This window comes from Oxyura jamaicensis, chromosome 6 (genome assembly GCF_011077185.1).
Source record: "Oxyura jamaicensis isolate SHBP4307 breed ruddy duck chromosome 6, BPBGC_Ojam_1.0, whole genome shotgun sequence".
Classification (NCBI taxonomy): domain Eukaryota; kingdom Metazoa; phylum Chordata; class Aves; order Anseriformes; family Anatidae; genus Oxyura; species Oxyura jamaicensis.
Window position 1 is genome coordinate 9,565,337 of NC_048898.1, and position 27,384 is coordinate 9,592,720.

At 42.5% G+C, this 27,384-nt stretch overlaps 1 long non-coding RNA gene across 2 annotated transcripts in view; it reads right to left on the minus strand.

Moving 5' to 3' along the window:
* The window catches only part of LOC118169056, a 317,976-nt gene that overhangs the window by 78,485 nt on the left and 212,107 nt on the right, over positions 1 to 27,384 (minus strand). The window lies entirely within an intron of this gene.

Consider the following 27,384-nt stretch of genomic DNA (forward strand, 5'->3'; position numbering starts at 1 on the left):
TTACTGGCCAAAGTTAGTCATTTCTATGGCTGGTACTGCACTGACCTCCACACGTTCAGACCGCACCTCACGGAGAGCTCACGGCCAAAGGGGGCACCTGTTCTGTGAGGAACACCCTTCCCTTTGTTCAACTCTCTAGAGACTCTCCTTTTTGCCAGCTCTCTTCAACAACATACTCTACACTATCCATGTGGCACATGCACTCTCCTCTTCCCCTTGCTTAAAGCCAGGCACCACCAAAAAGCCCCCCTCTCCTGTGGTGCGCTGAGGCGGGCCCAGCGGCCCAGCACTGGCCTCCAGCACTGTGGGGGCTTCCAGGCTGCAGCCACAAGCTGCGTTCCAGTCTCCAAATTTTATTACCTTTTTGTTGCTGCTGTTTTACCCCTGCAGACAAGCTGGAGAATAATGGGGGAATTTCCTCCAGCCTGTGCAGTATTTAGGGCTCATGTGTGCTGGCGACATCAGCTGCTGGCTGAGGCTGCCTAATTTTGTGCCGCATAACAACCTTACAGCAGAGGAATGGGATCCACTCAGAATTCCTTGTAGTGCTCTTACAAATTTCATTTGCTTTTAAATTTAGGCAAGCGGCGGATGTACTAGATGCCAAAGTACTCTGTGCCTCTGCCTGTCTGCTCTACGATGAACAGCAGAGGTGCCCATTTCTGCCTGCCCAGGCTCAGCTAAAAAGAGAGAAATCAAATCTGTTTTTGCCATTATGTCCCCCAGCTCTCCCCCCAGTCATTAAACAAATGTGACTTTTAGCCACAAAATAGATGCAAACCACAGGTGTAGCAGTTTTGCGGTTTCTAAAAAAACAGTTTTACAGCCATCCCTTGGAATAGCCTCTCTTGCTCGTGAACCTGGCAGAGTAAATAAGCCAGCTGTTTTGATGATGATTTTTAGTTCCTTACAAAATGCATTTTGCTGGGCTGGCAAAATCCACGTGTGATCTATCTCTAAGGTGTTTTTCTTTTCCTTCATGGCTTTTTGATGTGTAATTGCTTCCCCTAGGCTTGCAAGATGTGGATTCACACGCAGAAAAGGGGGAGAGATTAGTATGGTGTCCTTCATCAGCTGTGTAAGGACACTCAGATCTCCCTCACCCTCATATCTGTATATATACAACACCTGTGGCAACTGCAGCCCAGGAGCCACAAGTTTCCTCCGACACCCACCAGATACTATTTTTTTCTAATCTTGCTCTCTTGCCCATGGATCAACAGCTCTCACGCTAGTTATACACAAGGAGGAATGATTTGACATATTTTTTTTTAGAATTTGTGTCTTAGGGGCATTAAATCCTATGTATATCTGCCACACTATGACCTTAAAAGAAGCAACTGTACCCATTAGTGGTGGCTGTGTCTTCAGCTTCCTCATTATCAAGTAGGAGATAGATAAATTAACACAGATTTTGTCACTTTCCAAAATTCATACATTGAAGATCTTTCATTGCAGCAGTTTATTGTATTAGATATCAGTACTCTAACCTCTCCATTACAGCCTAAAGGACAGGCTTTATGAAACCATAATAAAAATATGACACCTATATTTGTTACTGTAGCTGAGATTTGGAGGAACGAAAGCATTGTTTGTTACAAAATGGCATCTACAGAAGAACTGTAATAAAACAGATGTGTTCTTGAAGGCATAGGTAAGGGTATGTTCATATCAAAGCATCCAAGATGGTTTGACTCTGATAAAGTCAGTAAAGATGACAAGAGTGAGATAAGAACCTGTGCTTTTGTGCAGCGGATATGAGTAATGAATTCACAGGTGAAGAAAGCAAGGAACAAAGAACAAGTCCAGGCAAGAGATGCAAAGGGCAGTCATTATGGAAAAGATCTCATTATGGGCCTTGCATGTCAAGGTCATATGAATGTCAGCTTTACATCTCCTGAGATTAAGAGACAGCTCCCTTGCAGGCAGGAACAGCCCCCAGAACTAAAGGCAAATGGTGGGAGAACAGTAAAGAAGAGCCAGGAGTAAGAACAGGTCAGGAAGAGGCTTCCACAGCAGGAGGCACTGAGTAGTGAGCCCAAGGTGGTGTGGCACTGCGCTCAGAAAAGATCAGGCAGCCATAGAGAAAGGTGTTCAGGGTGGGCAGCACAGCCACACCACTGTCTCACACCCCTTGTAAGAAGTGCCAGCACAGTCTTCCTGGAGAAGGAAAGCTGCTTTAATCTGCAGGGAGAATGAAAACATCTGTGCGATACTCAAGTCTTCAAACTCTGCCCCAGTCTTAGACATGTCTGTAAAATCCATGATCTCCGAGTCTTTTTAAACCCTGGCTGTTCTACAGAAACAATGATCTATCTTAACAGTGCCACAAAGAACTGTGGCTTGTGTGATACAACTAGTTGGGTGATGTAATTCATTTCAGCCAGTGGACTCCCACAAAGTTACATCCGCTGTCATGCTGGCACTCATCTGAGCTGGTTTTTGAACTGGCAACCTACAGGTAAAAAGCCCTGCATTTCCCTATTTTGAGCCTTCTGTTTGTTCAGATTCAATATTTTATGTTCTCTATGGCTTTGGTGTTCATGCAGTATTTAACAGATATGCACACTGCATTGTGGATCACAGTGTATCACGTATTTCTGCAGAAATACTGTAAACCATGACCACATGAAAGATCTCATGACACGCTTGCAAAATACAAGCCTACAAAATCAGAATGAAACAACATGCCTTACTGCAGGCAGGCTAAGACAGAGAGTGCTGCAGCTCCTCTGAAGCACTTAGAGCAGTCAAATCTATGCAAATGCCAAGGAGGGACACCCAAACTGGTAGGACACTGCTTGATATTTTGTTTGAATCTCACACAGAAAGGACTTACTTGTCACAACAACATCTGCACAAGAAAGGGAGTATCAACTACAATTGTATCAAGGTTATATTTTTAACACAAATCAGGTAGACTGTGGTTTCCATCCAAATTAGTAGGAATTTAGCCATTGACCTCAAGTCAAAGCATAATCAGGAGATTTAGGTTTTTAGGAGACAAGAAAATCTCTCCAAAAAGAATTTTATGACACTGTCATTATTCTCTTATGTTCTCATTCCTTTTGTGATTATGATCATCGCTGTCTTTGGACAGATGAAGCAGAATTTGTCCACTTTTATTGGAACCTCTCTCAGTGGAAAGACAAGATTTTAGTTAAATTATTTATTTCATTGTACTGAAAAGCATGTCCTTCCATGGAATGTTTCCATTTCCTCTGAAAACCCTTTGGCCCAAATCACAATTTTTGCTTGGTTTTAGTTACTGTATAAACAAAACAAAACAAAACAATCATCTACATGCTGGATACATTTCATTCCTTTCAATGTAATGCTGTGTCAGAAAATAGTCCTCCTGATGACATTATCGTTCCCTGCATTTGTCTGTGCTTGCTTTTGTGTTATTTTTAGTTAGCTATAAAAATTACATGTCTTTTTGAAGTGAGAAGAATTTGGTTGTGGCTTCAAGGAAAAACACCCCCTGACCATCACCACAATTAGAGAATTAGCTTTTACTCTTTTATGACTAGTCTTAGTAGTTGGGTAATGGAACCGTACTGCTCCATGGGTGAGATGTGCCGTTACATTGCATCTCAGAGACTGGATACAGAGAGGTTGTGAGAATCACCATGATCAGTGGCCTGCAGTGGACACATCGGCCATGTGGACAAGAGGCTGCCCACAAAAGCTGCTATTGTACCACGTGGCTGGGCAGAGATGAAGCATGTGTGTGTGTAAGAGATGGCAATAACAGAACAGGAAGGAAGAGCTACAGCTCCCTTACCATTGTTCCTTTAAATACACCCTTCATATCATTCCCCAAAACAACAGAATAGCTGTAATTTAAATGATTTTTAATTTGTCACCTTAATTCAGTTACACTGAAATGGTGCTCTCAGTCTTAAGTACTTACAGGTGCTTTCTGCAGTGAGATACTACGTTGTTGGCAGGAGGGCAACCAGGGCAGGATGAATTGCTCTGCTGCCTGGGACTGAAGGGATGAAATCTTTTCTTCCAGCAGGGTTTAGCCCTCTGTATCTAACATTTTACTCTCCATGCTCCATGCAGAGAAAATATGAAGCAACATTAATTCTCCCTGCTGCTTTATCTACAGGCAGACTCCATTTTCAAATTGCAAAGCCGCACACAAAAGAAAAAAGTGATCGTCAAAACCCTTGGAGTTACTAAAGAATGTGGTGGCAGAGAGAAAGGAAGAAATAAAAAATTTTCCTTATACCCCATTTTGACCCCAAATCCCCTGATTGGTGGAATCTCCTCCAAAGAAAAAAAAAAAAAAGGGCTTGATACAGTCCCAGAAAGAACTGCCCACAGCACAGATGCTGTAACAAACTCAGTTTTTATACAGTGCAGGAACATTAATAGCGCACTTGGTGAGAATGTATACATTGTATTTGGCCACAGTGTTTTCTGCTGTACATGACAGGGTACTAATCTACCTCTTGTAACACTGAGTGCTAAACACAGAAGAGGATTTTGTCACCCAAAGCAACTGCAATAGCTAATAACACAGCAGAAGTACGAATACTGATGCAGATCTTAACTATAAAAAGCTATTTGCAATCTGCAACAGGGAGTGAAGCACAGAAGAGCTAACTAGGGTCATTACTGGGCTGTCATGCTAGCCTTCCTCTCATCTGCTCACAAACCTTTCCCAGCCAGGTTTTCTATTAGAGAGTTGCCTCTTCAGGCACTGCAGCCCAGAGCTCAGCTCCTGCTCAGTCTGGTGAGATCTGATCCCAGTTTTTTCCATGGAAAGATCTTTCTAAGGATCCTACCTAAGTGAGTAGCACATAACCCCCAGGACCTTCCTGCAGTCCAGCTGCCCAGTGCCTTGAGCAGGTGGGCATGTGGAAGGAAGGAATTGGAGGGCAGCAATGCTTATTATAGCAGAAACATCCACTGGACCTGCAGGGATCCCAGCACCACATGTGTTAGGGACTGGCAGCAGGGAAGACAAAAGCATCTAAACAGCGCTTAGCAGTCTGTCTGCCCCCACCCACCGTAGGACAGTCGAATGATGTGAACCTCTGCTGATGTCTTAGAGAAGGCATGTCCTCAGACAGCGAGCACCCACCGAACACACCCATAGGGCGGCGGCAGTTTTATCAGTGTTAGTGATGATGCTAAATACAACATAGGCCTCTGAGGACAAACCATGGTCATGTAATTGCAGAAACTGACATCTCTTTCTCCCTGAAGTAAAGGATCATGTAATTAATTCAAGCACTAATTAAAATTTAAATAATTGATAATATTATTACTAAGGAACTATATATAGCCATGTCAGGAGGCCCAGAAAATCTGGCAGTAATTGAATTAACTGTGGCTAGGGTGTAGCAGTAAGCAACCATCTCACATGCACACCTGAAACAAACAATACCTGGCCCAACAGAAGAAATAGTGCAGGAGGGAGAATTATGTTAAATGAGGTATAGGGCTACACGGCCTGAAGTTGCTCATCAGAAGAGACACGAGCAGCTCAGCTGAGGGCAGGCATGAAATGAAGACAGTGCTTGGTACCATGCAAAGCAGTGGAACAGCTGAGAACTGTAATGAGAGAGCAAAGAATGTTTTTTAGCATTTCAAATTAAATGGAAATTTCAGCTGTGGATCTGAAATGAGCATAAGAGCACGCTATCCATCATGTTAGGTCTTTAACATAAGAATAGTCATGTAGTGCTGATAACCAGCCTATGCTCGTTTCTAAGGCAGAGTTAATGACTTAGTCATCTGGAGGAAGAGAGGGCACAGCAATGGCTAGAGGGGGATAATCATTAGGATGGGGCTTGCCATGTCTGGTGATGCGTGGTCTAGCAGCAGCTGCCAAGCAGAGCAATTCAAGAAGCCCATTGCAATCCTGTCCAGAAGCAAGGAACATGCTCTAGCACCAAGGTTCCTGGGGGTCTCTGAATACCCTGAACAACCTGCTCACGAAGGTGGTGGGGATCTGATTCAAAAAGGGAAAGCAGTAGGCGCTGTTACTTATTTCACCTGCTCTGAATTCATTCAAACATCAGAACTCTTGTGGCAAAACCTCTTTCCTCCATCTGCAAGGCTCTTTCCCTGTCTGACATTTGTGAGTGATTACACGAGGAATGAAAGCTATTTGGAGTGGGGAGAGGTACAAGAAATTCTGTTATTGGTGATCATCATGCACAATTTACACGAGAACTTAAAGCAGTGCTGCTCAGACCCAGGCTTCTGTCGCCATTAAAAAGAATTACTATTTAATGGGCTTCTATTTTCATTAATGGTGTGAGATTAAGGCTGCTTGCCACCAGGTGAATACTAATAGACAATCTTTAAGCAAATGAGGCCCTCATTCCCTTAATTTTAATTTATGATAGAATAAAACATGCTTTCTAATTCTCCATTTTGTTAAGCAGAAGCTTCACTGCAGATTTCTTGCTTCAGCAATTGAAAGCATTTGATTTTACTTCGTTCCCTTTTCCTTTAAGGCTTTATTTGAAGAAAAAAAGTTTTATGATAAAAAACGAATAGAAACATTATGGTGAAATAATTAACTACACGGAAAGCTCCTTTTCAGTTTAAATATTCCACTGCAGTGTGTGAACTGAGGGCAAACCAGAGCTCAGAGCAAACATGGGGCTGACAGGTGAGGTTTGGTGGTGTAGCTATAGGAACAAGTTGCCGTGAGGAAAGCTGGTGGGGAGAGTCACAACACATTAACTGCACCATGGGAGCTGCCTGTGCACATGCCTCCTCCCGAGCTAAGTGTGCAGCTCACTCCCAGGTGAAAACGTATCTTCCTGCTTCCAGTATGCAGAGGGTCACCGCACTGGAAGGGGCACCTGAAGGCAAGTAGTGAGGTTAATCAGTGGAAGCTTATGAGGTCTTCCTCCCAAGGCCTGCTGATGGCAGGAGGCATGAATATATGTGTTCGCACATCTAACGTGCAGACTGGGTTACTTTAGATTACTCTGAAACAGGAACTGGACCCTGAGCTCCAGATGGGAGCAGAGGGTCTCTAAAAGCCACATATAAATAACGGGATGGGGAAGATGGAGCCAGGATGCAGAGAGGAATCTGACACAGAAAAGTGATGGATTAGACTAAAAACATTTTCAGCAGCAGTTTGGGGAATGATTATACTTGTTGAGAACAAAGAAAACAGTGTTGTAGCAATCAAAGACATAAAGAGAGTGAGCAAGACCTCAGAAAAAAAGCATTTTAGTTGTTGGGATGCACTCAGTAGGCCATATCTTAAAGAAGAAATACCTGCAGTTCTTAGAAACATCCAATACAAAATAATGTCTAATTATGGCTTAAAGGGAGGCAGGGCACTAGTATTTTTCACAGTAAAATAAGGTAGTAAGGAAGGCTTAAAAGGGGAAGATTAAGAGAGCTGTTAGCCACCATCAGCTTGAGCTGAAGGATAAGATACCCACAAGGGGGGTGGTAAATTTTAGTTGGGACTGAATGAATCGTATGTATCACAGGGGTCAGTCTCAGACATCTGAGCAGATACTGTTACTGAATTTACATTTGTAAAGGGGTAAAAGAGTGAATCAAAACCAGAACCTGCTGAAATCTCTGTGATTTTTTTGTGTGGGTTTAGCAGCACTTACATATTGTGCAAAACTCTAAGTAAAACTGCAATAATCTATTATCCATCCTGAGCTAAATGGCCTTTTTAGAAGGCTGTATTTATACAACCATAGCTAGATTAATTGGGATGACAGAAAGCATATGATAAGATTTTTCAATTTTGAATGTAATTATAATCTCCCTTTAACCCATCCCTTCTCCATAGTTGCATTATTTATGTAATTGCATTATTCTAAGGTCAAAATATAATAATAAATTATAATCAGTTAAAGCACTCAGAGGTTTCTTTCAAACACACATATTCCAGAAACAATTATATTTTACTTGAAAAGCAAGAATGCTCAGCTCTTATTATTATTGGTGCTCAGAGCACAACGATCATATTTTATTCAACATACTTACTGTTCCAGATAGGTGCCTGGCAAATTGCTCTGCACATTTTCTATTGCAAATATGGACAGATTGCTTAAAGGTGGAATCCAATAAATGGAATGGCATTGTGGCATGGTTTGTGCTTATACATAACAAATGTAAACAGGCTTAACTCCCCACCCCATATCTAATGGTGTGCAAAGCCTCCTTAGACTGCGCAGAGATTATCAACAGGTAGTCGCAATTTTCGTTTCATAACAACGCTGAAAGGAATGAGCCACGAATGACTGGCTAGAGAACAACCACAATTACTGACATTTTTAACTGTACAACACTAGCTGGTAACTTACAGCCCTTTTACTTACAGGCCTTGTTTTTCTTGTTTATTTATACTCAGAACTAATTCCTTAATCTAGCTGACTACTAAAGTGATCTGCTGCCCAATTCCAGTAAAGTTCAGGAGCTCTCTCTTCTCCTCACAGGGTACAGAAGCCACGAGACCCAACAGAGCACCAGGACATGGAGTGAGCTGGTTTGTTTGTTTGAACTTGGCTCGTGTTTTCCTTCTAGTTCAATACTGTACTGGGACAACCACTACCATTGAGAAGAGTCATCACACTGTATTCCACTGGATGCCTTTTTCCCCCCTAATTTTCAAAGAGGATGCAACTGTCATCCCATTGATTCAGCTCCAGCAGAAGATGTCATAAAAGACCTGTAAGATTTTTTGTGCCCTTGGGATCCATTACTATTTTCCAACAAGTCAAAGGAACTTAATTACACAGAAGGAAGCTCTCCATCAAATTCCACATGTGGTCTGATAAGGCAGCCTGTGCAGGTGGTGCTTGAACCTCTGGTTCAAGTGTCTGGTGTCTGAGTGTCTGGTTTCAAAGGAAAGACCTTGAGTGGACCTTACCCAGACATAACTTTACAGATCCTTGCCACGTTCCTTTCAAGTTTGACTAGAAACTACAGTAGCTACTTTTACATAAACACAAATTAGAAGAACTGGGGTGATCCTTTGGGTTTAACGTAACATGGACAACAATCAGAAAAAAAATCAGATAGTTTTAGAGAAAAAGGCACAAAAAACCCACAACACTGATTCTAAGTTAATGAACAAGTTTTTACTCACAGCATCCTTCAGAAACCAAACAAAGAGGCTTGAACACAAAGTGAATCTGGTATTTTGATTCTAAAAACCTTTTGCTTTATGCCTACCCCTCCCTTCCGCCCCCAATTTTGCATTTTGTCTGAAGCTTCAGAGCTTGCCCTTCCAATTTTGTTCTGTTTCAAAAGTCCTTCAGAATTTCTGCAAGCAAAACTTTATGGCACCATTCAAAGCTTCCCTTAATTTCCAGAGCTGATCAGGAGGGAAGCTGGCCCTGCAGGTATTAACTGGCAATTTGGATTAAAATGCCTCATTTAAATAAATTACTCCATGGATGAATGGTTACCTTGCAGGAAGAGAAAAATAAACTGAAGGACCATTGAGCTGGCATATGTTTGTGACCTGCAATAGAAGATCCCTGGGAATAATCGCAGAGAACTGCAAAAAGAAACCTACTTTGCAACAGCAGCAGGATGAACAACGGGCATATCCCTGGTTTAGCTTCAGGGTGGATTTGCCCCTGAATTTCCCTCCTTGCTGGAGAGAGCTGTGAGAATCTGTGCTTTTACTTCAAATGCGCAGCAGTCAGAAGGAAGTCTGGAGAGCATTTTATCCTGGAAATTACAAGCAGAGGAAAGAAAGAATAGCTCTGAGAGGGTATGACTTCCCTTATTCTAATAAAGTTTCCCCATTTTGTTACAGAAGTAAGGTAGAATATGAGGGACTGACAAGAACCAGACAGTTTACCAGTTTACAACTTAAGTACGCAAGGCACACAAAATGGAAAAGAAAATGCTTCTGTCCCAGTTTTAAGGATGGTTAACCCAGGGATTAAAAGATTCTGTGACCTGTTCAGAGGGAGCCTGTGCTGTGGACCTGGAACACACACCAGAAACCTCTTGGACATCTTCTCTTTCTATGTGATCAGTACTTTTCTGTTATACATTTAAAATTGCTTTTCATGGACAGCCACAAAATATCCTCGCTTTCATCTACTTTTTAGCAAAATATCCTGCCTTCTCTCTCTTTGTTTGAACACATGTGAGAGGAAACAGCTTACCACTGAAATGAGGGTGAAATCCTGTACAGAGAAGGGCTGGTGGGGACAGACCGAGCTGCCTTTGTTGGGGTTGTCAGATCTCCACCTTCAGAGTTTGTGGGTCAAATAAAGGCCCATAATGTCATTTCAGATCTGCACCTTACCTGAGCTGTGCCCCCCAAAGTAGTTTCAAGCAGGGCAGCTGCTCGGAGATTTTATTCACAGTGAAAGATATCTTGGTATGCCATAAGCCATCGGTGCACCCTTAAAAAAGTACTTAAAAGTCCTAACTCTGCTCCTGCAAGTGTTAAGAGGAATTTCTGCAACTTTTGCAATAAATGCTTCTCAGAAAAGTAACTTGACTGTACTTAAATTCTTCTTTTGCTCTCACAAAAAAAAAAAAAAAAAAAAAAAGAAAGGCACCCTGTTTCTACAGCCAATCTATTTTAAACTTCAATTTCCTGTGCCTACTAAAAAGACACCTGCCAGCTCATTTGGAAGGCCCAATCAGGTGCAGAAAAAAATGAAAAAATATTCCAGGCTTCCCCAACACAATTAATTCTTACTGAACCTTCTTGATTAGCTTATTTTTGTCAAGTAATTAAGATCTTTAGCAAACTACTCATATGTTCAGGTTGTAAATGTCATTTATTTTATACACCCTTTTTCAAACCTGCCAAATAATACTAAAGTGATGCCACAGGAGTGGGCGGATGATTAGAAGACGGTGGAATGAAAAAACCCTGACAGCTTCCGAAGGGGAAAGGAAGGAAGTCGAGTGCTACAGGCAGGGGGCTGTTGGGAGAGGAGGGAAGGAGAAGCCAGGAAAGAGAAATCACAGAGCAGGAGAGGGATACCGGGAGGGGAAAGTGGAGAGGTGAGAGAAGGCATGACCTGGAGAGGGAGTAAATAAGATGACAAGGAGGATGTTCTGGTAGCACCACCCATACCAGGCCATGGAGACAAAAGGCTTCAAGCGCTGCAACCTCCCATCAGTCGTGCCTGTGACTGTCATGCCCGTTTTTAAACCTGAGGCCCTATTTCCCTTTTTCCCACCCTCACCCAAACTGTTTTCACCCAGCGTGGCACTGCTGCAGGCTGGAACTGCATCTCTGCAGTGCTCACAGAGGCCTCAGTCTCAGGTTACTGCCTCTAACTGCTACTGAGAGACAAATTACAATAAGTAGGAGAGAAAGAGAAGAGAGAGATCCCAGTCCCAGGGCTTTTTCCTATCATGTATATCATCTATCTTTTTAAATAATACATTAATCCATTAAATGGGGATTTAAGAAGAAGAAATGCTCTGGCTCTTTTTAAAGCAGTTTACACAATTGCAATTTTCTCTCTGACCATTTCATTGCTCTGTTTATGGTTCTTTTACCACCCATAAAATTCAAACTTTTTAAATAAAATACTTGAGCTGCAGAGAAAAGGTTTTCATCTCCTTAATGAATACAAATGTCTCTAATCCACTTTACAAAACTTAAAGCCTATAAATGTACAGTGGGTGTTTGACAATGTTTGTCTCCTTTATTAGTCACGTAGTACAGCACTGGAATGTTTTTTCACCTTGGGTTTTAAGCTCCTCTCTCTGGACACTAATTGCTCGCTGGCGGGCTCGGGATTGCAGTCCTTCTCCCCCTCCTTCCTGCCTGTCAGACTCGCACCAAGCTGGATAGGTTGAGATCCAGGCTTTCTGAAGGGAGGCACTGCCAAGATTAGGAAGACGTATCCCTGAGCATCACTGCTGCTGTACCCAGTGGTAACACCAACATACAGCGTGTTTACATCCGGGAAGATCCCAAAGCAGGCACATCCCGAGCTGCGGCTGAATGCTTCCAGCAGCCCATGGACCTCTTCTGCTCTGCCCAGAATCCAGAGGGACATGGCACAAACAAGACCAATGTGTAAGAAAAGGAGAGAGAAGGCACTTTATGTGAAAAAGGTTTGCTTTGTATCTTAAGAGGCTCTATATTCAGCAGAGCAGCACAACTGGAATCACGTCTCATGACAGCAGAAGTAATAAAAGAGAAAAGATTTTGTCAGTGAGAAAAAATAAGGAGGTCTCTCTATCACCACTGGCCCAGTGGGAGAAGTCAAACCTTTCACATAGCAGTGAAATTCAACTCAATTAAAGAAAGACCCTAGGCACTAGCATTGTCTGTGTTCTGGAAGTTATCATCACAGAATTACCGGGTTTTCAGGTACACCTCAAGCACTCTGCTTTTTGTGGAGAACTAGACTATTTGCATGCCCTTCAGTGTACCTATAGTATTTACTAAGCAATTACAACTGTTAATATGATCTAATATGTTGTTGCTTCAGAGCTCCAGTTGCTTAGAGAGCTTGCAAAGGATTTTCCTGTGGCTTCATGCACCATTGCCCTTCCCTCCTCACGAGCCGCTACAAGGCACAGCAATATTCCACGGTGACACACAGGACCCTTGGCCTCACTGCTATGTCTTATGCAAATGTTTAAGGCTGAGCGACTGCTAATCTGGGAAGAGGGAAAGAACTTCTCACCTATTAATAACCTCTGCATTTATTTTCTTCCTCTGCAGCATGGGCACTGTTCTGCTGATAATTCCCAGCTGGCAATAATCCTGGGCTTTCAGACCACATCAGCATCTCCTGTGCACAGGCACTGAGGCAACAACTGAAATGTGTTAAATATTAAGTAGCAGAGACTTCTAGAAAACCATTGGCATTTTCTTAGAGGTATGGGAATTAAGAATGTCCACTTATTAGTAGAGAACTTTTGAAAACAAATAGATCTTCCTTAATTAAAAAGTACTAATAAGAGCTCATGGCTTTTTCTTACAAAGCAAAGGGTTGTCAATAGCCTGCATTTAGGACTCCTAATGCTACAATAGACCTACAACAAAATCTACTACCAGTGACACCAGTCATCACTAGATGAGGCCTCATATGCTAAATGGGTCTGTCTGATCTTTAAGGAGGCTGTTTTATGAATCTTCTGGCCATTTTGACCAAACAGCTTTAAAAGCTGCAACAAAAGGCTTCTCGCCAATGGTCCATTTGAATAACCTAGGTATCACTTACCTACACCTTTAGAAGTACAGCATAGAAAAAATGGTATACCAGTTACAGTGAAACAGTAGTTGTAAAGGATCTGTCAGAACATATCATGTCATTAACAGGAGTGATAAACAAACCGTTAGTGCTTGATGCTTCTTCTCAGTAAAAAATAACCTTTCCTTACATTAAGTTCGAGCATTTCATTTAATAAAAGAAGTAACTAAAATTGGATTAATCTGCTGTTATAGTTATCAAATACCCCACATATAAATGATGATTCTCTCTCGATACAATGACACATGAAAGTTTATAATGACCTAATGTCATAGGAATAATGATAACTGATAACAAAACAATTGCCATCAATATTAAGATGTATACTGGGCTTTACATCATCACTTTCCTGATCTTCATTTTTTACTGAAATTAGTCCTCCAATTCATCAGTAGGAATTATGACCAAACAGAACTTCAATTTGGCAAAAATGGAAAGGGATTCATCATTGGATTTGTAAGGAAGAGCAGAATAAATTAGAGAGTGTCCTTTGAATGAATTAAAATTATGGCAGTAATGAACTGTAATGATAAGTGTTGGTTTCATGCTAACGTAGATTCAGTAATTTACCTCTTTGTTGTTTGGTTCACTTGAAGAGGCTCAAGCAAGCACTCAAACTACTACCTTCAGTTCTTTGTTCCCACAAACTCAGATTTCAGAGTTTGAACTACATCCAGAATTGCCTGTTCCGTGGTGGAGTATAAGTTCACTTTAGTATGTGAGGTGCAGCAGCACTGCTGTTGAGAAAACAAAATAAACCAAACCAAACCCCACCTATGTGAACAGATGAGAAAAGCAGCAGGAGAGAACTTCTGTAGTTGTAAAGAGAGGAATTAAAAGTAAGGACGGTTCTATACTGGCCATGGAAACTCCTGGCTGTACACTGAACTGAACATAGCAGGTAACCTTCCCCAAGTGACAGCAGGTTACCTTCCACCCCCAGTGCTGCACAGCATGAGCTGTGTTACTTCGGTTCATCACTGAAAGCACAGAAGTATCTCCCAGAAGCGAGTACCGGGGAAGATGCTAAGTTGCCAACCATATCTTGGCACAATTTGACATTAAATAAATAAATAAATGAAATAATAAAATAAAATAAAAACTTTACTTTGTAGAGTGAATATTTTATCATGATTAGGCCCTGGCTTCCTGGGAAGGAAGAGGAAAGGAGTTTTTCCCTTTTATTAGCTCTGCATGAGTTTCTTGTGATGGTGACAGCCACACCAAGACCAATGTTGTGCCTGCTGCTGAAGAGAGCTACGACTCCTTTCCCTCCTTCTCTCTTCCTCCCCAGAGGTAATTTTCAGTGCAGGTAGCGATTTGATTAAGGTGAACATAGACATTTTATGGATCATTTATCACAGTTATGCCAAAGCAAGGAAACATCCAGTTGTGGTTAAAGAAAGGTAAGAACTTTGGGAAGAAGTTTTACAACTTCTACCTGTTTGCTGCATTCATTTTACCTTTTCAGAGTGGGATTTAACAAAAATAAATATTCTTGAACTATTTGAAAACTCATTACCTCCAGGCAATGCATTAATTCCTACTGGAGCTAAAATGGGAAAAATAACAAACAAAGCTTTCAATTTCTTGGAGTTAGAACCGCACATTGGAAGATAGTAAGCACAGCAGTAATGCCATAAATTATTGTAAATTGAGTACCTAGGTGTAATTTTCATTTTATTCCTTCCTGACAGATATTACGTTGAATTTGATTATGTTTTGTGTGTACTAAAGTGGAGTTGAAAGAGACTAAATATGCAGCTCCCTGAAGGAAGCACACAGCAGTTAGGATAGGGAGCAGGTTATTGCGGCTGCAAGTATCCATCAGCTAAGAGCACACCAGGAAAGTAACAAATGAGTCAGGGCTTCTGTCTCTTCCTGATTATGTCATTGATTCCCTATGTGACTTTTAAAAAGTCATTTACAACATAGGTTTTTACTAAGAATTTTGGTGTGTGCACATTTGAAGATCTTCAAAGTTTGGACATCAATGCAAATTAAGTTTTTGTTACTGGAAGAGGCAACTAACTTAGGAGATGTGGACACTGATTACAGGAAAAGAAAAAGATGTCAAATTTAGCACATCATTGCCATTAGAGTGCAGTCCTTTTCAGGGATGTGGCTCATTCACCTGGTTTTTACTGTTCTGATGTGTGGAAGAAGGGCAATCTTTCTGTGGGTAAAAAGCAGCAGCAGCATGCTACTGTGTCAGGTTCAGCACTGGGAACAAAGAAGGGTACGGCCAAAGCTCACTGCCCACCTGCAGCTCTGACCTGGCAAACCAACCCTCACTGGCCCCAGGCACTCAGAGGCCATGCAAACATAAAATTGTCTTTGCAATTACCCAGACATTTCAGATCTGCAGATTTCTTAGGTGATTGCTTAGAATACACCAAGCAGTACCATCTACATAAATAATTCTAAAACCTCCCAGATGCCTTTTATTATTAGAAACGTCTGTCAATCCCAGCTGAAATTGACCTGCTCCAAATATCTTGTACCTTATACCTATTGAAGAAGCAACAAAACATGACTTGCACAATTTTGACCTAAGCAACCAAACAATGAATGCTTAAGACATTTGTTTTGATGCTTCTGTTGACTGGGGAGCAGATCTCTTTTGTGCTGGCTGGCCTGGCTTTGAGTATCTTACCTGAAGAGGATAACCAGACGTCCCGATTCCGTGATTTAATGCCAGAAAAAGACTCTGCATGAAATGGGGTAAGAAGGTACTCAAGGAGGAGATATAATAGGAGGCAAACGAAGAAGGAAAGGAAGCAAAAGTAAATACACATTAAAGAAGCAGCTGGATCACCTTTCCAGTGACACAGTCTTTGATTTGCTTTTGACCCACACTGCTCCACTTTTAGGACTTGGTTCAGTTTTGCTCTCATCTTTAGTGCCTGCTGCTTCTCCTTTGTGAGGAGAAAAACTGTGTAGTGCTCGGAAAGAAGTGGTGGAATGAACCTATGTAAGTTACAAAATATAAAAAAACAAACAACAACAACAACAAAAAAACAGTGATCAGAGGTCTGCATTTAAGCATGGCCATGTTTAGCTGTAGGCTGAAGAGGGTGAGAAGAATCTGGATCCATTTTTTTATTTGATTCAAAGAAGTTAGGCTTGGTTTTAGCCTTCACCCGACATCCCTGCCTGCACAGAATTTCACCTGGCAGCAAGGTTTGTATTCACACAGTTGTGCTGTAAGCTGTTAAACACCTGCTACAGCCCTCTCTTGGGGTGAGTGCATTTCTGTGCTGGGGGAAGTGATTCCACCGCCCAGGGTAAACTGTAATCAGCCATTCCTCTTTCAGAATGAAAAGTGATATAGAAATGTAAATGATATTACAGTGTCTTTCTTCCACTAACTCTAGCAACATGGGAAAACATGCTTTCTTACAATACATTTCATCTACAGAAAAAGCACTTTCCAAGACATCTTTTACTTTGCTGCTGACACATATTAGCATCTAAAGCAGAAAACCCTTCCATTATTAATTTTCAAACAATGAAAACACTATTCTTCCTCAAACATGTTGCCTGCTATAGATCTGAATCACTTTCAGTCCCACTATGGCAATGCCTGCTGCCGTGAAACAAGGTTTGGACAGAATCTGTCACCCTGGGAAAAATTATTTTCTTTTCAGTGGGCTCCACAGCATTAAAAAATATATAGTAGCATATGCCCTCCAATATATTTTATTGAATGCTAAATGCTAGAAATGAACATAAACCAAATTCTGGATAGTTTTCAGCTTCCCATTAAAGTTCTGCCATGGAAGCATCACCAGGGCAAGCTGCCAGATACAAAGAGAGTAGACACCCGGTTAGGAAGGACACAATCTTTTATGCTTTCTCCATTTATAAAGTGGTTGCAGTCAAACGACATGTGGCTGCTGGCACACAAACAAACAAAGAAGCAGACAACACTGAGGAGTTTGCTTTTTTCTTCTAAATCATTCTGCATTCTCCAGTTAGCCATGAAGGTTTTCATGGCAGATACACCTCTAACACACCCCTGAACTTTGGCCTCATCTGTAGATGAATTTTCCCTCTTTTACATATCTGAATTTCAGAAATACCCTACAGAAGAACACCCTGTAGATAATTCAGGTATCTGTGCAGATGTCTATTGCTTTATGGCAAGTTCCTTGTGATGCTCCTGGTTCCTCTTCACCCATTTTCCTTACCCAGCTTACTCTCTTGCAATTGACAATATCCTTTTTTTTTTTTTTTTTTTTTTTTTTGCTAATCTGAAATCTATATTATGTTCTCAATCTATGTTCTCAATATTAGACAGGAAGGAACCTCTCAGTCTAAAAGGAATATTTGAAATCCTATTGCCTGTCATCACAGTGCAACATTGAAGGTAGAACAGAAAATATACCTACCACCCTCAACTGTGCAAGAGGCTGGTAAAATAATCATGGATAACCCATCTAATCACATTCAAGTCATCTTTTTTAGTCCACAAAATAGGGGTGATATTTTCCATATTTTTCAGGCAATTTTGAGAGCATAAGACAAAAGAGACTTTAAGTGCACCAAAAAAACAGTTCCTATATCAACTGGAAACCTTTAGTCAAACATAAACCTGAAAATATCCATGGTAGAAAAAGTGTGTTGGAATACAGGAAATAAACAAATTGAAGGAGAATGTTTCTGGCTCTAACAAAAAATGCCAACATCCCAAGTGTCCCGGAGGTAGATGTGGCTGGGAACACCAAGACGTTTTTGCTGCTGGAGCTTTCCTTCCAGCCGGAACCTCAAACGAAGTGCTTGAGAAAGGCAGACAAACTTTCTGGTTTTATCCCTGAATACTCGTGTGTGCACGGACATTGCTGCAAGACATACATCTGTCAAACTGGTCTGTTGGGATAAAAAGGATCAGAAACTCTGCTCTTGTATTCAGTATCAGTAAGCTTCAGTAATTAAAGCAGCTGACGAAAGGAACCAGCAGCCCTGTCACATCAGCATGCACAAGATTAGCGCCGTGGCACTGTTTCACTGCAGACTGAAGCACGGGGTAAGGTAACTGCAAATATGTTACTCAAATCCAGCTCACACTATGCCAATCCTTTTTTTGTCGGAGTAGCTCACTCTCCTTTTTGACCTGGTAGCTGTTGAAAACATCAGCATGTAACAAAACCTCTGAAATGATGAAACCAGCTGTGCACACAGAGGTACTCTAGATCAATCTCTTTCCATGCATGACCAGTGCGCGCACCTACAGAAATAAGAAAGTGACTCAAATACTTCACATTTGCCCTATCTCCCCTCCTTTCGGTAATTACTCAAATAATTTGCCTGAAGTTTTCTTCTCCTCTCATCTTTTACATTAATTTTTATATTAACCATTAGGAAGAGACCCTGGAGTATGGACAGCTGCTGCCTCCAGCCCTGCGAAGGAGGGTGGCTGGGCACATGATGGTGGCGTGCAAAGGGTGTGCCTATAATGAAACCAACATTTGTGTGCTTTCTATCTCATCAAAACTTGAACCCACACAACATGGTATTGGTAATGTAGTTCTATTTAATTGCAAAAGGAAAAAAGGGGGGGAGGGGGAAGGAGGGTTTCACACTATTGAGATGCAGTGCACAGAAGTTTATTTACTCCTGATTTACACCAGCATCGCATTCTTACCCTCAGCTTGTGTCCTCTTAGAGGTTACAAATATGACCTTTATCCTTTGACCTTCACCTGCAGACAAATGCAGACATACTGCAATTTTCTATGCTGATGGCAAAATAAAAGCAAAACAATTTTGTTTATATGTGGAACAAATGTGTCCTAAAGGATACCTTTACGCTAATGGCTCCCTGTTCTTCTAGGAGCTCTTTACCAATACCTTGCATACCTCCAATTGCTCAGTAGGGCTCTATTAAAAAACAAACATCTAGCTACTGCAAAATTTGGCTTTATATTTAACAATACTGGATTTTAATTATCTCTTCCTCTATTCTCCTTTATTTTAACTATCTTATTGTTTATCCTGATAAATTAACTGTTCTTTTTTCCCCACTTACATGCCATCTCTACAGCTGATCATTAGCATGCACTACTTTCTACTTGTACTAAAAACTACTGTCTTTACTTCCCCTGTTACTAATTACTTTTAAACTCTCTCCTGCTGAACATTGCTTCTCCAACAGGATCCAGCTTAACAGTCTGGGTAAGCAACTGGGTGCCATAACTGAGATGAGGCTGCATTATGTCCCTCAGAGAGGCAGAATGCCTTCCCAAATTTCTGGTCTGACCTTTAGAAGAGAATTTGCTGGGAAATAAAGGCATGGGCTATGAATTATACACAAATTTATACATGGGATGAATTGCCTCATCTATACAATATGGCTTCCCAGTTGGTTTGGCAGCAGCCTGAAAATGCAAAACAAGAAGAGCATCTGGACATCTTTTTAGTATCACTGCTAAAAGCACTTCTCTGCAGATGGAGGGCTCAGGGGCTCCATCTCAGCAGGGCTGACCTCCCTCAGCCACTGGAAACTAGCTCATCCCACAGAAATGGATTTTACTTCCTGTAGTCAGGAGAACGGTGGCTCTGAGCTCCTTCTCCTCCCAGCCAAGCTCTTTTTCTGCCCAAAGCCATCCTGAACCAGCCTGAACACATTTCAAAGGAATTGACTGCCATTGTCCCTCCTCCTTTTAACAGCTTTGGGGTGCTTTGGTGGGCTTTCATCTTTTCTGTGCTTAAATGAACATTTCCCAAAATTTACAACAGTTTGGTAAAGTGGGGCATTTTCTCTGCTCAGCTTTTGTGAGGTAAAGAAAACATACCAGAGACCCTGTCTTCGTGATAGACAAGTCTCTCCACACACATTTGCTGTATGTTTCTCCTGACTGCAGGCATGCCCAGACTTTAATTCTGCTGCTGCTGTTTTGTACCTGAGCAAACTTTTCAGTCTCCTCTTCCTCTCTGCACTTTGCTACAGTCCCCAGCAAACCCACCGTGCCATCCTTCAAAATTTGGAGGAGACTATTAACATTTCTATTGCTTGAACGAGAACATCTGGATACTGTATGTTCACAATTAATGCCAGGGACATTTCTGAAGAATGTGCAGACAAGGGGGGCCAAAGGCAAGTGTGTATTTTACGCACTTTCCTGAGCTGATGATAAATATAACGTTGTGTTCTTGGAATAATGATGTTGGTATGTACTTAAAGCAACTGCTGTAGACAAACACCAGAAATTTTGTCAGTTTCAGGAGAGCTGATTCTCACCTTGGTTTGGAAATGTGGCAGACAAAGTTAGTGGAGATCACTTACAGAGGAAAATCTCACATCAGAGAGGATTTACTGCTTGAATCAGACTCAGCTCTACAGAGGCTATGGCCATCACTAATCACAGTCAGCAATGGCAGAAGTGGTGCAGCAAGCAGGGGTACAGCAAGCACCACTCCAGCTATGTGGCTGTTCCAGATGGGGGTTTAAAGTGCAGCCTATGGAAAATCACAACACTGCGGACATATGCTCAGCAGACTCCAAATAGACAGGGAAAACTTTGCTACCACTGTGTGCCCATACGGTATATTGGAAATTGTGCTGGATATCCTGCAAGAGAAATTCAGTGCAAGCACAGCATGAAATGGGACATTTTGTGACCGTATGTCCTAGTGCTCCAAATGAGTGATAGGTATAAGGAATTACTTATGCCAGAGGTTCTGGGTTACAAGTGTCGACAGAAATAGCCCCAGATTCAATGAGTAGATAGCTACATATGCTGTTAAGTTTCTGCTGTACTGGGAGAGTCACAAGCCACTGAACTGATGTCAGTTGGGAGCTCTGCAGTCTCTATGCTACCCAAATCTGCTTATTTGCAAAAGCATTGGAGTTTTGCTACCTACAGACCTGAGGTTATGCTTAGTGAGCTAGCTAAGGCACTGAGTCCTTCTGCTTGGTTACCTGCTTGTAAATATGACTTTGGATTGTGCAGCTGCTGAACACACTGCTGTATTTAGCAGCAATGCTAAAGGCAAGCGCTGTCCTGAACTGAAGATGTAAATAATAAATAAGTGTATTACATCAGCAAATATTAGTAAATCACAGGCTCCACATTTACCTATTCTTATTATAGGAGAGACTACCGAGAAAGGACTGTGCCAGAAGTTTGATTCCAGAATTCCTGTTCAGCATAAAACAGTATCTGCACCATCAACCTCTATCACCTGTCATTTTCCATGAGAGGTGCTGCATCATGAAAGCTTGAAACAAACGTCCAGAATGACATTATCAAAGAAAGTGAATCTTCTGACTGGTGCTCATCAATAGTGGTGACAAGGAAGAAGATTGGAGAGATTTGTCTTTGCATGGGCTTGAGAGCTAATCTAAGTTATAATGATTGATAGTCAACACCTGAACACAGAAGCTGTGTTTGCAGAACTCAATGGTATAAAGGGTTTCTCTACCCTTGATCTACAGTATGGATGAAGAATAATACAGGAGGAGAATGGAGAAATAATACACAATGGATTTTACCTCCACTTCATACATGTGCATCAATAGACATGTATCTACATCCAGTCGCTGTCACAGAATGATGTCCATGATTCTCAGCTACCGGCCTTACAGTTATACTGTAATTTTACCAAATTCCCTCTGGGAAGACAACAAATGACTTTGTCTTCTCCTTGGCACATCAAGTTTCTCCAGTAAGACTGAAATCCAACCTAGACAATGCCATTCTCCTTAAGAAAGTCCCATCACCCCAAGCCCCACATTTCTAACTCTTGCACCGCAGTATGGGACATCGTATCTTGACTGTTTTCTTGACAGAGGCATTAAGAGCACTAGCTTACAGTACCTCATGCTTGTTTTTGAAAACGCTGCATTGGTAGTTTTGAAATACTTGAAAGCCAGTTTTGAAACAGTAGTGAAAGCTCTTGTGTTGCCTACAGTTGTGACTACAGATCCTGCAGGATTACATAACTGAGATATTTGCTCAAAGACCACTGTTTTTGCATATTTATATAATTTGCTTATTTAAATATTTACATAATGTTACAGAATACATGTGGTATAGGAGAATGCAGAGGTAATGTTTGGAGCCATAAATTTAAATACTTTACAGATCACTGCTCTTTGATCGATCAGAAATAGTCCTGGTAGGAGAACTTGAACTGTCTGATGATCAGCAAAATGACCAGTACAGAAAGAACTGAAAACATGAAAGCTTACCTCAGTTGCCCTAAAAGCCCAGAGACAGTAGCTTGGTATCATCAGTTGCACAGTTACCAATACACTACCACAGCTACAGGAGTGAGTTAAAGGTGCTCGGTTAGTGGTCAAGATATGAAAAACAACAAAACACTTTTTGTCCTCAGCAATCCCAAATGCTACTCCTCATAAGTGCACTACAACCATACTTCAGAGTTCAGAATGAAATTCCCTTATAAGATGGACAATACATACTGGTGGGCTTATCATTCCTAAATGCTTAAGGAGTAAATCTCTTAGAGCCAGTACTGACAACTATTTCCTCTATAGCTCCATGGTACCAGGACAGAAATATAGCGTCGCTGGCTCTGCATGATAGGCTTACTGCCTGCGTTGGTCCAGAGGAATAAGGTTTGTTCCTGCCATTTGCTCCTAAGGGTGCTCCTTGCCCCTTGGAAACACAGAGGGAGATAAGATGTTGCCTCTCAGTTTTATCTGACTGTCCCCAGACATAACAGTATGCAAGGAGTAATGTGCTGCTCAGCTCATAGGATAGAGCAAATTACATGGCCTTTCTTAAGGCTTTGCTGTAGTGTCAGCTCCAGATGACGTTCTGGTCAGAGGAGGCCAGGGAGCCCCGAACACACACACAGATTACACAGAATTTCTAGGTTGGAAGAGACCTCAAGATCATCGAGTCCAACCTCTAACCTAACACTAACAGTCCCCACTAAACCATATCCCTAAGCTCTACATCTAAACGTCTTTTGAAGACTTCCAGGGATGGTGACTCCACCACCTCCCTGGGCAGCCTGTTCCAATGCCTCACAACCCTTTCAGTAAAGAAGCTCTTCCTAACATCCAACCTAAAACTCCCCCGGCGCAACTTAAGCCCATTCCCCCTCGTCCTGTCACCAGGCACGTGGGAGAACAGACCAACCCCCACCTCTCTACAGCCTCCTTTAAGGTATCTGTAGAGAGCGATAAGGTCGCCCCTGAGCCTCCTCTTCTCCAGGCTGAATAAGCCCAGCTCCTTCAGCCGCTCCTCGTAGGACTTGTTCTCCAGGCCCCTCACCAGCTTCGTCGCCCTTCTTTGGACCCGCTCAAGCACCTCGATGTCCTTCTTGTAGCGAGGGGCCCAAAACTGAACACAGTACTCGAGGTGCGGCCTCACCAGAGCCGAGTACAGGGGGACGATCACCTCCCTAGCCCTGCTGGTCACACTATTTCTGATACAAGCCAGGATGCCGTTGGCCTTCTTGGCCACCTGAGCACACTGCTGGCTCATATTCAGCCGACTGTCCACTATCACTCCCAGGTCCTTCTCCGCCTGGCAGCTCTCCAACCACTCATCTCCCAGCCTGTAGCTCTGCTTGGGGTTATTACGCCCCAGGTGCAGGACCCGGCACTTGGCCTTGTTAAACTTCATGCAGTTGACCTCAGCCCATCGGTGCAGCCTATCCAGATCCTCCTGCAGAGCCTTCCTACCCTCGAGCAGATCGACACTCGCACCTAACTTGGTGTCATCTGCAAACTTACTGAGGGTGCACTCAATGCCCTCGTCCAGATCATTGATGAAGATGTTAAAGAGGACCGGCCCCAGCACCGAGCCCTGGGGGACGCCACTAGTGACTGGCCTCCAACTGGATTTGACCACCCTAACGAATTTGACCACCCTAACGAATGACTGGATTTGAACCACCCTAACGAATGTGGCAAGGCTCTTCACAGGGGCAGCAGGAAAAACTGGCTATCTTGTAGAAGCAGCGTTTCCCCTAGTGCTGCGGTATGGCACAAGGTCAGTCATCTGTGTTACCATGTAAATCAAAGTGAATTCTTAATCATCTGCTCATATGTGCTGCTGCCTAGGAAATTTAACAAAGACGCAGAGCAGTACAATTAACTGAGGGAAGAAAATAATGAGATCTTAGTTGTATTTCAAAACATAATAATGGTCCAGAGCCCTTGGTTGACTTCCTCCAGATGTTACTGAGCTTTTGATCCAGCAGGTGTCCCTGCGATACAGGGTACCCCCACAAAGGACCCATCACCTGTTTTCTCAGAAAGACAGGCAGCTCCCTGGCCATTACATGGCATTTTCCTCTGTGTCAGCAGGCAGTGTTTTCCCCTTATAAAGACTACTTTCATGAACTACATCCAGGCTTGCAGCAACAAGAGCTCTTCACACTGCTCTCTATGTGCAGCCTAAGAATAATAATTAAAAAACAAAACAAAACAAAACAAAAACCTTTAATCATCTGTCTGCAAATTACGTACCCTGATAACACATTTAACTGGAAAGACAATACCTGTGGGATGCTTGTGGCCAGTAGAGCACCCCACACTTCAGCTGGGACATGATCCCCATCCCCTGCCTGGCAAAGAGAGCTTCGTGGGAAGGACTGGGCTGCTCTGCCCCAGGGAGCTGCTCTGCACAGTCCCTTTGCATCTCACTCAAAGGCAGAGGTTGACTGGAAGCTGGCAAATGTTGTGCCAATCAACCAGAGGCATTACAAGATCCTGAATCCATTGAATTCACCCAAGATCCCCAGTAGGGTTCCATTAGGGCAAAACTGGAGCCACTCAGTCCATAGTTTGTACATGTACACTACTGTGCATGTACCTACCTCTAGTTTGAAGCAGGTGACTTCTTTTTGGTTCTGCTAGTCACTAGGTTATTTCATCAGCACAGCAGCAGAGAATGCAGCTCATGAAGTCAGGTATATAACCACAGTTAGGCTACGAATGGGATCAGGCAGGCTAGGTGGCTCTTCTTGGGCTCTGTTTTCTGATATGCCAATTAAGAACAGCAAGACCTGCCGTACTGCAGGGCTGGAAGGTTTGATCTGGGCACAGACAGTGCATAAATCAGGCGGAGATCAATGCCGCCTTCTGAGCTGCTTGCTGCCAGTGCTGACTGGGGATGCTGCCTCAGCAAGCACAAACAACGGCACGTAAGCCACAACATGCCAAGTTGTGGCAGCATGAAATTTGCTGTGAGAGCCTCAGATATGAGGAACTACAGAAACGGTAAGCAGTCTGTTCATATTAAATGTGACATGCTTATTTCTTTGGTGCTCAGGAACAAATCTCACTTATCAGCACAGTAAAAACAATGCAGGGAAAATCAACCATGAGCATGAGTCTAAATGCAAGGCTAAACGGAGCCATCCCTACCATGCTCTTGGGCCTCAGCTGCTGTTTTACTCCTGGGCCTAACGATGTTGATTTATGCCAGCTGGAGAATTGGTCCCACAGTACTGAAAAGATCTAAGAAAAAATGGAAGTGTTTACCATACTGTGTATATATATATATATATTTTTTTTTTTCAAATAAGGTAAAGCATTTAGTCTAATCACTGCTGGATGTTTGCACAATGTTAACATGCAGATTTTACACGAGTAGACCATCTAGGAGAAACGTCTATCCTCATGGGATTCCCTCCGCTTACTTCTGTATGTTGGTATCACAGAACTTCATTTATTTATTCCTGAAGGACCATTTTAAGGTTCCAGGATATTTTTGCTGTAGTTGGAAGGTTTCCTACCATTGCCACAAGGCCTGGTGCCATGTGACCTGATGCCACAAGGAAATTATTAACTTGTCAGAGCTGTCAGGCAGAGATCTCTATGCACCATGCTAGGCACAAACAAAAGAAGTAAACAGGAAGATTTTGCCACCTATCTCGGGCCCTTCACAGCCACTGGCAAATTGCAGCAATCACCGGCTCCTGTTGGATTGGTATTCAGCACTTGTCCCCATTCCCCCGGCCCCCGATGGTGGATACAATCTGCCATTTAGCCACCACAGCAGAGCATGTTTCACAAGCCATTACAGCAAGCTCTCAAGGCAAAGGGAATGTTGGCTCATGAATACCAACATAACTCTCTGTCATATTGACCTGTCTGTGTTCCCATAACCTGAGAAGGAAAAAAAGCTGCCCTCCAGGCATCTATTCACCATGTCACGTTCTCCTTTTGAAAAGCTTTTCAAGGTAAGACATCCAATTTACTGCCATTTCTTTCCTTGCAACCTGATAAGAACTGATAAAATTACCAGGCACAAAGACTCTCATGAAATATTCCCATTTCTCAGCACACACAGGAGTTATGCAAGGACAAACAATTCTTAGCAAAAGCATCACATCTTGGGGGGACTTTGTGGTGTTTTGGGAGGCTGTGAGAAAAGAAAAGGTATATTTGATAAAATAGCCATGCCTCACACAATAAAGGGCTCTACAGGAAACTGGTCAAAGCCACCTGCACCTGATTCACAATGCTCTGTCAGTCTAAATTTAGGCAGACAGAGTATTTTTTCCTTCAAAGACATCAAAGCAATTGGTAAAGCACTAGCTGTCACAATAGTCCCAGGAAAAATGCATTATCTCCACCTGACACAGGGGGGACCTGTGGTAATGAAAGGTTCAAACAAACAGTGAGTGCATAAGGCTGGTATCTTGAATCTATCTGCTTTTGCCCTCTGAAGTAGTATGTTTTTCCCTTTTTTATTTTTTTTACTCATTTTTCAACACCCTAACTCCTTCCAGGCCTGGGGACTGACAAGTGCTGCTCTGTATCTACCTACTTTTGCTATTCAGAAGCTGGGAAATTGAGCATTTGGCAAAAACAAAGCATTTTCCACTCTTATTTGCAGGACGCAGAAATATTAGTAGAAGACAAACACATTTCAGAGAAGCTGTTGGGTTTGGGGTTTCTTACCCAAGCACTGGATCAAATTCTGGATTCTTTCTTCAGATAAGTCACCACATTCAGAGGCCTGTGATTCTGAAACCTGGGGGATCCGCATCTCCTTTTCACCTGGTGCTTGCAGCCCGTAGGTGGGCTCCATCTTGCAGTGCTGACTCCAGTGTCTCAGGGCACGCGTGGTTTCTGCCCCAGGGCGTCACCTCGAGGTTAATTGCATTTCTCCTTTGACTCTGGGGGGAAGGCTTGTGTCCCCAGAGTTCAGCACGCCTACAAAAAGCCAGCAGTGAAACTTGGC